Source organism: Mustela nivalis (genome assembly GCF_964662115.1).
Source record: "Mustela nivalis genome assembly, chromosome: 17".
NCBI lineage: Eukaryota > Metazoa > Chordata > Mammalia > Carnivora > Mustelidae > Mustela > Mustela nivalis.
The window spans coordinates 16,536,505-16,549,555 of record NC_139036.1 but is presented as its reverse complement, the minus strand read 5'-3'; the positions used below and the strand labels follow the sequence as shown (position 1 = coordinate 16,549,555).

Below are 13,051 nucleotides of genomic sequence, written 5' to 3'. Positions count from 1 at the left end.
CTCTGTCAAATAAATAAAATTTAAAAAAATTTTATATCTCTAATTCAGTTAGTTAACATATAGTGTATCGTTAGTTTCAGAGGTAGAGTTTAGTGATTCATCAGTTTCCAGAACTCATTACATCAAGAGCACTCTTTTGTTTTAATATAAATTTTTTAAAAATTTATTTATTTTCAGCATAGCAGTATCATTATTTTTTCACCACACCCAGTGCTCCATGCAATCCGTGCCCTCTATAATACCCACCACCTGTGACCCCGACCTCCCACCCAAGAGCACTCCTTAATGCCCCTCATACATTTTCCTTGTCCCCCACCCACCTCCCCTCCAGCAACCCTCATTTTGTTTCCTATAGTTAAGAGTCACTTTATGGTTTGTCTCCCTCACTGATTTCATCTTATTTTATTTTTTCAAAATTTTTTTGTTGTGTAAAATACACAAAACATAAAATTTACCATCATAAGCATTTTAAGTGAACATTGCAGCAGTTTTAAATACATTCATTACACTGTGCAACCATCACTACCACCCATTTGTAATTCTGACTGGTAAAACTGAATCTCCATATTACTTTTGTATTCACAATTTTGTGCTGAAATATTTTTAAGTACATCATGACAGTACATCCCAAAAGAACCAATTTACATGGAAACTGATTGTTATGAGTCAAGTTTCTTTTTTGTCTCCAACATTTCATTTTTCACAACAGTGAATGACCTAAAAGATTGTCCCAATGATATTCACTGAGAGCAGCATCAGCATCATATGACACATGAAGCTTGTTAGAAATGCAGACTCTTCAGGCCCCCACCCCAGACCCACTGAATGCAAATCTGCATTGACTTGTGTGTCCATGGTGACTCATGTGCACATAAAAGCTTAGAAGGCACTGTTGTAGAGTGTCCCATCTTTACAATTTACAAGCTGATTTTTCTTTTTTGGAGCTAGTATGCTCCTACATTCCTGTGACTGGAAGTTATTGCTAGCAGTCTGATTACATTTAATTGAGCTGTTTTTGGCTAAACAGCATCACGTTATAACGTGTGCCATGATTGATTGCTGGTAAGATTCATCACTGGATTTGTGAAATGATAATGAATTCATCAATTGTAAAGTTCACATATGCCTTCTTGTGACCAGGAAGGAATCTTTGCAGTGTTAACTTGGCATCATACAATGATTTGTATGGTTTTCTCTTAACCATTCATTAAATGGCTTTAACACTGTTTGATATTTTTTTTTACGACTGCCTGAGTTGATGCTTTAGGTTTTTAGAGTGTTTCTTGTATAGATCCTGACCACTCCTTTTTATTCATTGTACCTATTTTATCTTTAGTTATTGTTGGTTGTTATTGCAAATCATTTCTTTAATCACATCTTCTGTTAGTTTTGTTTGTGTATATGAATATTCTTTATATGTATCTCTTTTTTCTATATTATTTATTCTTCTGCATTGTTTTATTGCTTCGCAGTTGAGTTTTTTGAGTTCACCAGAAATATTTTCATCTGTAGAGATAATTGTTTCTCTTCCTTTCTAATTTTTTAAAATATTTATTTATTTATTTATTAGAAAGCACAAGCAGGCAGAGAGGCAAGCAGAGAGAGAGAGAGGAGGAAGCAGGCTCCCCACGCAGCAGAGAGCCGGATGTGGGGCTTGATTCCAAGACCCTGAGATCATGACCTGAGTCGAAGGCAGAGGCTTTAACCCACTGAGCCACCCAGGTGCCCCAATTTTTATGGTTCTAATTGAATATCATATCTAATTGCATTAGGTATATCTCCAATACAACTTTAAATATGAACTTTAACAATGAATATCCTCATCTTACTCATCATTTTGGTATAAATGCTTCCTTTCTCCCCATAATGATGTCAGTTGTTTTTGTTGTTTTGGTTTTTTGTTTTTTTGGAGAGGGAAAGAGGGAGACAGAGAGAGAGGGAGAGAGAAAGATAGACTCCATGCCCGGTGCAGACTCTGATGCAGGGCTCAATCTCACAACCTTGAGATCATGATCTGAGTCAAAATCAAGAGTCAGACCCTTAACAGACTGAACCACCCAGGCACCCCTAAAAGTAGCTTTTTTATAAAGACACATAATATTATATCATGTAACTGAAACATCAATTAATTTCCCAATTAATGTTTATTTTTAATGATAAATGGGTTTTGAATATTATTAAATGTTTGAAGCATTCCCATGAATGATAACATTATTTTTCTTTATATGTAGCTTTCTGGTTAACTTTTCCTAATAAGTATTATTCATTGCATTCCTAGAATAACCCCCATGTGGTGAAGATATTATTCTTTTAATGTTTTATTGGCCCCTTCTCATATATATATATATTTTTTTTTAGAATTTTTGCATCAGTATTTCCAAGTCAGGTTCATCTGTGGTTTTGGTTCTGTGCAATATTTGTCAGGTTTTAAAATCAATAATCCTTGCTTTAAAAATGGTTTGAAAGATTTTCTTTCCCTTCTATATATTGACTGAGTAACTGTCTTCAGAGGACACTCATGTTGCTATCTCTTTGCCTAGGATAGGAATGGCATGATTTTAGAGTAGAAATTCTTCTTTTGCATTGCCTCTTACCCAAGCCCATGGCACAGTGCCACACCATATAACAATATCTATATGACCTCCTGGGAAACCAGAGGCATAAATGGAATGTGATAGCTGTGACTTATGTTATCATCACCTCTCCTGTGAATTCTCTGGCATTTTTTGTAGTGGTCTTGGATACATTAGGATAGACTGAATGATAGTAATGAGAATGGGAACTGAGACTAGAATGATCACTTCTCTTTCCTGTTTTAAAGTCCTGAATGTTGGGGTGCCTGGGTGGCTCAGTAGGTTAAGCCCCTGCCTTTGGTCTATGTCATCATCTCAGGGTCCTGGCATTGAGTCCTGCATCAGGCTCTGTGCTCAGCAGGGAACCTTCTCTCCCCCCACCCCTGCCTGCCTCTCTGCCTAGTTATGATCTTTGTCTGTCAAATAAACAAATAAAAAAAGTCCAGAAGGTTAAATGAGGTAGAGCTTCATGTATAGAGCTTCGCACATAGCCAGACATATAAAATTGCTCAACAAATTATAGATAAGAATTTGTCATCTTTATAATTAAAGAAAAGTAATAGTAAATGTTGTTTTTTAATGCCAAAGAATAATAAAGTTTGATAACTTCGATGTAAGTCCATGTTTCTCACCTCTGCCCTATAGCTCAGATATTGCCATGGCTGGAGTGTACCCTCTACTTGTCAAAATCCTAGTTATGTCTCCTGCACACAGCCTTACCTCCTTAGATATCTCTCATTATTTTATATCTTCTCTGTAGGCCACCTGTTGAGTCAGGAGAACACTGGGCATCTGGAAAGTAGGGCTCAAATCTTCATCTGCCTCTTTCTAATTGAAGGACAGCCCATAACACATTACTTTTCAGATTTGATTTTATCCTCTGTAAAAGAAGGCTCTTATTGTCTAGCTGCAGGACTGTTTTGAGACTTAAAAGAGACTATCATATATGTGATATATAGTACATATGAACATACTTTTTTTTTGATATTTAATGAACTGCTTGCTTTTTCTGAAACTACATGGCATGTGGAACTACCTTTTTAGCACTCATCTCTGTCCTTGTGATGGGTACTGTTTCATTTTTTCCAGAAGATAATTCAAGGAACAGAACTAAAATCTTAATGACTGCCAAAGCAACTAGGTATTGTACTAGGTATTGTTTTAAGTTTTTCAAAAATAACTGGAGGCATTAGTAATCTTTGTAAATATTATGGCTGATTGTGCAGAATCACTTTTTTTCCCATTCTCTAGTTCTGTAGATGGCAAAATATTATAAATCTATAGAATCTATAGAATCTATAAATCACTTTTTTCCCATTCTCTAGTTCTGTAGATGGCAAAATATTATAAATCTATAGATTTGAATGGTTTCTGAATGAGTAAAGCAAACTAAGAATGATTTAATTCTTTGCTGCTTCAATACATGGATTAATTACATATATATTTTGTTGTTGTTGCTGTTATTAAAATCAGCTCACCCTTATAACTAACAAAAAATTTCTTGGTGTGATGAGTACTAGGACATTACTGACTCATTTCTGACAAAGTAAAATTTGAAAATAGAAGACTATGTTTATAATTTTTCAAATTAAATGTACTGCTTAATTGAATGATTGACCTCAGTATAATCAGTACTGATAGTCACCTAGTATTTATTTTTTCCAAAACAAATATTTGTGTGCCCACTCAATAGGATAATAACATTACATTGAATATACACTGGGCTCTGGGCTTGCATAGAGCCTGACAAATAGCCCAACTTGCAGGAACATCGGTGAGATTGTACAAGTCTCTTCCTTCTTCCACTTCCTTATTTTCCAGCATGGAGCCCTTTGTAAAAATTTAGACGTTCTACAAGAATCTCTTAGATGACTTCATCTATTTCCAAACTTTCCTTGTATCAACTGCACTCTTGCAGTTGTGCATCAACTGCACAATTCATGCCCTGTTAATTTTTGCTGCAATGTTTCATATCTTCATTGTACAATTTGTTGTACAATGTACAATGTGCATTGTTAATGTACAGAGCACAATTCATGCTCTGTCAAAGTATAAGTACTTCCACAAGAGTGTCCCACAGGACCCTCTAAAATCTTCCTCAAGTAGGAATAATTACAAAAAAAATTATTCTCTTTTTCAAGTTCATAAAAGTTTTGTATTTTTTCTATTTCTTTATTACTTTTGCATCTAGATTCTTCATCTGTATCTTCACTGTCTCCCCGTCTGTCTCTTCCTAGACTGCTTTGAGATGCCCAGTTAATCTCCCTTACTATTCTCTCTTTCTAATCCTTGATTAAGAAGAAACTTCCATCATTGCTTCATACAGATTTCTTCCCCTCCTCCTTCTCCTCATTCTTGTTCTTCTTCACATATCTACATCTATCCTGCATGACCTATCTACTTATTAATTTAGTAAGAAAAAGTTGTAAACACACATTTATCTGCCACCCAACATGAAAATTGGACTTTAGTAATAATGTCTATCAGTTGCTACCCACTTCCCTTCCCTTGAGTCCTTCCTCTTGAATAAGCTCTCATTCTGAATCCTATACTATACTCATTGTTCTCATACTTTTGTTTTACATGCATTTTTATTACATCTGTGTCTATTGCCACAAAGTGTATTTTTGGTTCTTTAGTTATTTACAACCATATGAAAAGGTTATCAATAATAATATTTTGATATTTATGTATTTTCAGTTTCTATTATTATGGAAAGGTTAACCAAATTGTAGCAAGACTCTATGGGCCCTCCATAAAATAAAGGATTTCTCCACTTCCTGAAGTGATTGATCCCAATGAGAAGGACATTGTTTTGATACTACATAATGGGGTGCCAGGAGGACCATGCATATGGCCTTGTCTGGGATGTATTAATATTTCCATGAATAGAAATAGAATAGAAACTACCTCAACACTCCCCTCCTCTCCTAAGAAAGAAAGTATTATTGAGGGCTCAGATCTCCCAGGAATGAAAGTTGGTGTCACTTCTTCAGCAGGTGGGGACCAAGTGGCAGCAGTTTGGCAGCTCCTTTCAAAGACCTGAGCATCAGATATATGATCATCCCTCTTCTGAACTCCAAGGTTCTGGTAACACTACCATTTCCATTTAGATTCTTCAGTTCTAGTGGAAGTAACTTCTTCCCTTAATATAATAACCTTGGGGTTATACCAGCATCCATTTTTTTCTTTCCTCTAGTCACTTTCAGAATACATCCATGCATCTAAATCTTTGTTTTAAATAATTTTTATTGGAAAACTAATGTATATGGTTTTTATTCATTTTTTAAAAGATTCTACAAATGAGTGAAATCTTCTAGTTTTTGTCTTTCTTAATCTAACTTATTTCACTTAGCATAATACCCTTTAGGTCCAGCCATGATTTTGCAAATGGCATGATCTCCTTCTTTTTTATGATTGTCTAATATTGTCTCTCTGTGTGTGTGTGTGTGTGTGTGTGTGTGTGTGTGTGTGTGTGTATTACATGCTCCATATCCATTTGTATATCAGTAGGATGGGCAGAATGTATGAAGGTGAGTAGGAAATAGAAGCTTCCAGTTATGAGGGCACCTGGGTTGCTCAGTGGGTTGAGACTCTACCTTCGGCTCAGGTCATGATCTGAAAGTCCTGGGATCAAGCCCTACATCTGGCTCTCTGCTCAGTGGGGAGCCTGCTTACCCCCTTCCCCACCCCCTGCCTGCCTCTTTTCCTACTTGTGATCTCTGTCAAATAAATAAATGAAATCTGAAGAAGAAGAACAACAACAAGAAGAAGAAGCAGCTTCCAGTTATAAGTGAATAAGTCACAGGAATAAAATGTACAGCATGAAGAATATAGTCAATGATATTTTACTAGCATTGTATGGTAACAGATGGTAGGTAGCACTCTTGTGGTGATCATAGCATTCTGTATAAACCTGTCAAGTCACTGTGTTGCACACTTGAAACTATGTAACTTTGTGTATCAACTCTACTCAAAAAATTAAAAATAATAAAAGTAATGGGTATGATTTTTCTTTCTTAAGTGGATTGAAAGTTACTTTTTGAGGGGAACCTGGGTGGCAGGAGGTTAAGTGTCTGACTCTTGGTTTCAGTTCAGATCATGATCTCAGGGTTGTGAGATCATGCACTCAGTACAGAGTTTGCCTGAGATTCTCTCTCTCCCTTTCTTCTGCCCCTCCCCCAACTTCTCTCTCTCTCTCTCTCCCTCTCTCTCTCACACACACACACTCTCTCTCTTTCTCTCTTCTCTCTCTCACATAAATCAGTCTCTTTTAAAAAAGTAACTTTCTGAGATTCCAGGTATGTGATGGATGGGAATTAATGTCAAAGCTGATTATGTCTGATTATTATCAGATTACATTTTTTTAATTGCATTTCTTCATTCCACTTCCACACACAGTTATTGGTTGCAGTTTAAAGATCAGCTTTGGGGGGAATAGAGTGATGTGTTAACACAGGTCTTGCTCTCAAAGTTTGCAAGCAAAGTAGGAATGATGAAATGTAGTAGTGCAAGAAAATTGGCACTTGAATAGGGACTTATAGCTTTCAAAGCATGAAGTATTGTGACCCTCACACCCTAAGACAGACAAGGAAGACATTTTTGTTTTTATTATTTAGGTATGGAATCAAAGAGCTAGTCAGTAGCATAGCTGGAACATGATCCCAATAATTCTTTGCTGTAAAAAGAATAATAACATGTACATATCAACAATCTCAATAGGAAGTCTCATGAAACTGTTACAAGATTTCCAAGAAGTGTAATTCAGTGGCTGGAAAGCACAAATGTAGATCCTTGGAAGGGGAGGACATTGGGACTGAATCTTCAAGTGCATCCTAATTGGTGACTCTAATTGACTTTCCGATATGACCTCACATTGGTTATAAGGAGAGTTTTTTGCTGAAGAGTTTCCCCAGGGCTGCCTTCATGTCTCAGTTTCTCAGACTATAAATGAAAGGATTTAACATTGGGATCACTGCGATATACATCACAGTTATCACTGCATCCTTTAGGCTGTAACTAGACAGAGGGCGGAAATACATGCCCATGACTGTCCCATAATACAGAGAGACAACTCTGAGGTGAGAACCACAGGTAGAGAAGGCTTTGAGCCCACCCTTGGTGGATGGAACCTGTAAGACTGTGGAAAAGACATGAATATAGGAGATGATGTTGTATAGTAATGGCACAGAGAAAACACCAACCCCTAGATACACCATCTTCACATTAAAATGGATGTCAGAGCAAGATAGCTTGAGTAAAGAGGCAATGTCACAGTATAAGTTGGCCACTTCCTTGTTGCCACAGAAAGACAGACCAGCTGTGAGCAGAGTTTGGGGGAAGGCATTGGTATTTCCAACCACCCAAGACCCAACAACTAGGAGGACACATGTCCGAGGGCTCATAATTGTTGTGTAATCAAGTGGGCAGCTGATGACCACAGCACGATCACATGCCATTGCAGCCAGGATGTAGCTATCTGTGTTACCCAAGGCTAACATGAAACACATCTGTGTTAGGCATCCCCTAAAGGAGATGGCTTTTCTGCCTAAGACATGGTTTGCTAGCATTTTAGGGATGGTTACAGAGGAGAAGAGGATGTCAACAAAGGAGAGATTAGCAAGGAAAAAATACATGGGGTTGTGAAGGCGAGTATCAGAGCGAATGGGCAAGATGATGAGCAGATTCCCAATCAGTGTGATGGGATAAATGAACAGGGAGAGGATGAAGAAGAAGTCTTCCCATTGCTGTTAACCCTGACTCCCAGGGGAATGAAACCAAGAGTAAAAGACTGGTTGTCTCCTCTCATGGATCCTTTAGCAGAAAGAGGAGAGGAATCCAGAATTATTAATAAAGTTACTGTGTATAATGATCTTCCTAACCACCACATTTGGTTTCCATGGTTGTGGTGTCTCTATCTGGACTTACTGAATTTCTAGATAGCCAATATGTGGCAGGGGCAGGTCCCTGTGCTCAGTGGGCCTAATTAACAATTAGCCCTGGACACTCATGTCTACAAAGTGAGTAAGCTTGAGTTAGAGGTTCTCATCCACCCAAGCCCACATCATCACCCATACAACTAAGGTTTAATAATTTAGCAGATAATTCATATTCTGTGGGCTAGGAATTGTGTTAGGCTTTGTGGAAATCACAAATATGTGAAAACACATTTTATGCATCCATTTAGTTATGTATGACATAGTCTCTGCTTTGAAAGACCATACAACAAAATCAGGAAGACAAAACTACACATAATTTTATTTACATATATTTATATAAACATATGAAATTTTAATTATTAATATATCAATATAATTATAAAATATAATTATATTTTAATAATTTTATTACACATAAAAGAGAAAGGACAGTAATTTGATGTCTTTGAAAAAACTATCCAGTGCAAAGGATGGCCAGTAAAGAGCATCTGGGGCAGTTAGAAATTTTTCCACTTATGAGAGTGAGAATGAGCCCAGATCCAGGAGGTAACAATTGTCTGCTCTTGCATGAGAAGACTATAAATCACAAGACTACTGGGGTTAGGTTATAGTAAAAGGAGATAAGTGAATTTACCTTGCTCGTGTTCATTTTTAAAGTAAACATTTGCCTTTGATAGGTTTCATCTCTATTCCAAAGGCTTTGCTCAGTGAAATAAGTCAAGCAGAGAAAATTAATTGTCATATGGTTTCACTTACTTGTGGAACATAAGGAATAGCATTAAGGACATTAGCAGAAGGAAGGAAAAGTGAAGGGGAGGAAATCAGAGGGGGAGACAAACCACGAGAGACTGTGGACTCCAAGAAATAAACAGGGTTTTAGAGGGGAGGAGGGTGGATGGATAGGTTGGCCCAGTGATGGGTATAAAGAAGGGCATGTTTTGCATGGAGCACTGGGTGTTACATGTAAACAATGAATCTTGGAACACTACATCAAAAACTAAAGACGTGGGAGAAGGGGGTGGGATTATGGACATTGGGGAGGGTATGTGCTTTGGTGAGTGCTGTGAAGTGTGTAAACCTGGTGATTCACAGACCTGTACCCCTGGGGATAAAAATATATGTTTATAAAAAAAAAAAAAACTAAAGACGTACTATATGGTGACTAACATAACATAAAATTTAAAATATATATATATATAACCAAAGCGTTTTTTTCTCTTCAACCTTCTCTTACCTTTTTTAGTTATTTCCTTTGGTAACTCATCCACCTCTATCATGGCTTTGACTACTGCTTAAGGGAATCTCAGTTCTGTATTTGTAGGCTTGATTTCACATAATTCCATGTTCACTCATCCTGTTAATCTGTCTGAGCCACGCCTATATTCTGTGCATTCAATCTAAGTAGATTGCAAGTGCTTTTAGCAGAAGAACCTATCTTGTCTATTTTTATCTCTTCTAGTGAGATTATTGTGGAATATTGTTCATTTTATGTACCAATAAGTTTGCAGTTTATAGTTCCTGAATTATGTGAAAATGTATTTCATGGGTTTCCCACATACAGAATTCTACTTGGCATCATGACTTTTATAAGGTTATCCTATACCTCTTCACATCCAATCCTGTTGATTCTTCAATTTAAAATGATTTATACAGTACTTTTCTACTTATTGTCTCAGCGCTTTAGCTTGACCACTATCATTTTCTGCATGAAATCTTATAATGCTCTCTTAACTGCTTGACTAATGATTTTTCTTTTCTTTTGATCCATCTTAAGGCATACAATGGTGGTAGAGCCTACTAAGCTGCTCACCCAAATATAAGTTTTCTTCTTCCTGGACACTCAGCTTGACTACATTTCCCAAATTCCCTTACATTGAGGTGTGAACATATGACTGAATTCTAGGAAATCCACTCATGTGTTCCACTTCTGGTTTTCCCCCACACTCTCTTTACCCTATTGTCAGCTGGATGCAGATGAACAGGAAGCTAAATGGGATGGTGGAGTCACAGAGTGGAATGAATCTGTGTCCCATGTTCTCAACATGTTGGAGAGCTGCCATCCACCAAGAAGACACATTGGCGGGCGCCTGGGTGGCTCAGTGGATTAAGCCGCTGCCTTCGGCTCAGGTCATGATCTCAAGGTCCTGGGATCGAGTCCCGCATCGGGCTCTCTGCTCAGCAGGGAGCTTGCTTCCCTCTCTCTCTCTCTCTGGCTGCCTCTCTGTCTACTTGTGATTTCTCTCTGTCAAATAAATAAATCTTTAAAAAAAAAAAAAGAAGACACATTGGCACTGGGTATATAGGAGAGAAACAAACTTTTATTCTTTTAAAACCATTACCACATTGTATTTTGCAGTATTTACTACCTCAGTCCAGGATATTCTAAGTAATTCACCAATTTTTCTAGAGATTTTACTCAATAAAAAAAAACCTATAATTAATTCATTTATCATTTCTCAGTGTCTCCTATAGTGTACATGTGCATTGTATGCTAGAGACAGGGAATGCAGTTAAAATTATCATTCCCTCCAGTATGATGTGCTTTTTCCAGGTCTGCACCTAAATAAGTTTGGTTTTGTCTCTTGAAATTGTTTTCCATATGTTTGCATGAAAACATAGTATCTGGAAGTTGAGAGGATTCTGTAAAACTGGAGGGCTCAGAGACTATGGTTAGCTTATATGGAAAGGAATTGTCATCTTTTGAGTTGGAGCTCTTGGCATAATGGTAGGTTTAGCTGATGTCAGCAGGTCTCATTCCAATTAAAGCATCTAGAAATTATAGATAAATCATAAGTCTTTAAAATTGCATATATAAACCCAAGAGAAAGAAATGGCAGCATGTAGGCACGAGACACAAAAGGAAGAGCAGGAGTAGTAAGCCTGAGATGATGCAGTGGTGGCTCCATGGGGATTCAGCCAGCTGTGGGGCCCAAAATCTGGGGTCTGTCCCTTGTCCCTTGTACAAGAGATGTGGCCACAGAGCCATATGAAGAAAATTTAATTTGTGTCGTTTGTATGAAATGCCAGAAGCAATGTCTTGTTTGTGAAAAGAGCAGTAGAACACATTTTGGTATGAAGAAATAGAAGGAAGGAGCAAAATGGATAGACTTCACAGAAAATATGATTATCTACAAGATAAATCCACAAGACTCTCTAGATGAATTAAGAAGTTTCAGGGTTTGTTTAATAAAACAATATTTAAAACTGAATACAGGGGGTGCCTGAGTGGTCAGTCATTAAGCATCTGCTTTCTACTCAGATCATGATCCTGAGGCCCTGGAATGGAGCCCCACATCAGACTCCTTGCTCAGTGGGAAGCCTGATATTCCCTCTCCCTCCTTTTGTTCCCTCTCTTGCTGTATCTCCCTCTGTCAAATAAATAAATAAAATAAAATAAAAAACTCAATATACATCTTACTCTTCAGTAAAAACATATTGCAAAGTATAATTTAAAAAATGATATGCCATTCCCAATAACAACAGAAGCTTAAGGAACCCAGAAATAATTCTATCAAACAAGGTCCATGATTGGATTAAAAAATTACAATACTTTACTGAACAACAAAATACTTGAAAAATGTGGAATAAACAGTGTGAATGGAGACTCACTGTTGTCATATTGTCAAGAATGCTGGGACAGCTGTCTCTCCATACATAAAAGTATCATGAAAAATGCCTTAGAAAACAATATGTTTATGATATCAGGGTAGGAACTGATTTCCTAATCCAGGCACAAAATGTACACTATATCAGAGAAAATATATAAGAAGGAGAAAAGACAAGCCATGGACTGGAAAAGGTATATGTTGAACACACATCAATAAGGGATTAGTGCTCAGAACACAGAATACTCCTACACACCACCACCAAAAAAAAAAAAAAAAGAGCAAAAACCCAGTAGGAAGTAATGGCAGAGAAAGCTTGAATCAGCAAATCACAGAAGGAGAAACTGGAATGGACAATAACCAAAATAAAAGATGTTCAATCAAATGAAAACAAAATTGAAATTTTCATTCTTCTTCATCTTGAAGCAAGTATAAATTCTGACAATCCCAAGTATTAGGGAGGAAATGGAAAAATCTGTATTATCATTTGGAGAATGGTTATCCCATATGTAGGAAATTCTTACATCTCTGGTTGATTTAGTAATTTCAGTTCTTGACTAGACTCTAGAAAAACTCTTAACACTTGTGTTCAAGAAGACATTCAGAGAATGTGTATTGTTATAGAAAAGCTTGCAAATGGATGTTATTTGTGCCATTTTCTTATTAATAAATTCTGTACAACAATTCTGAATGTATTTATGTAGAATGTTTTTATAAAACTAACATAACAATAAAAAAAACCATAGTGTGATGTAAAAGTCAAGTTATTGGAAGACATATGACATATTAACACAGTATATGTAAGCGTTTTTTTTTTAGTATATGTAAGTTTTATTGCATAAAATAATATACATGTATGTAGTAAAAGCACACATCCTGAACTGGAGTAAACTATTCATTCTAGAATAACAGCCTCTCTAGGGAAGAGTGGAAC

The 13,051-nt window shown here is 36.8% G+C and overlaps 1 pseudogene across 1 annotated transcript; it reads right to left on the bottom strand.

Moving 5' to 3' along the window:
* Positions 1-7,453: 7,453 nt before the first annotated feature.
* LOC309852226 (olfactory receptor 1A1-like) lies at positions 7,454-8,382 on the bottom strand (annotated as a pseudogene). The gene has a single exon. The product of its transcript is annotated as an olfactory receptor 1A1-like (transcript).
* Between the last annotated feature and the right edge of the window lie 4,669 nt (positions 8,383-13,051).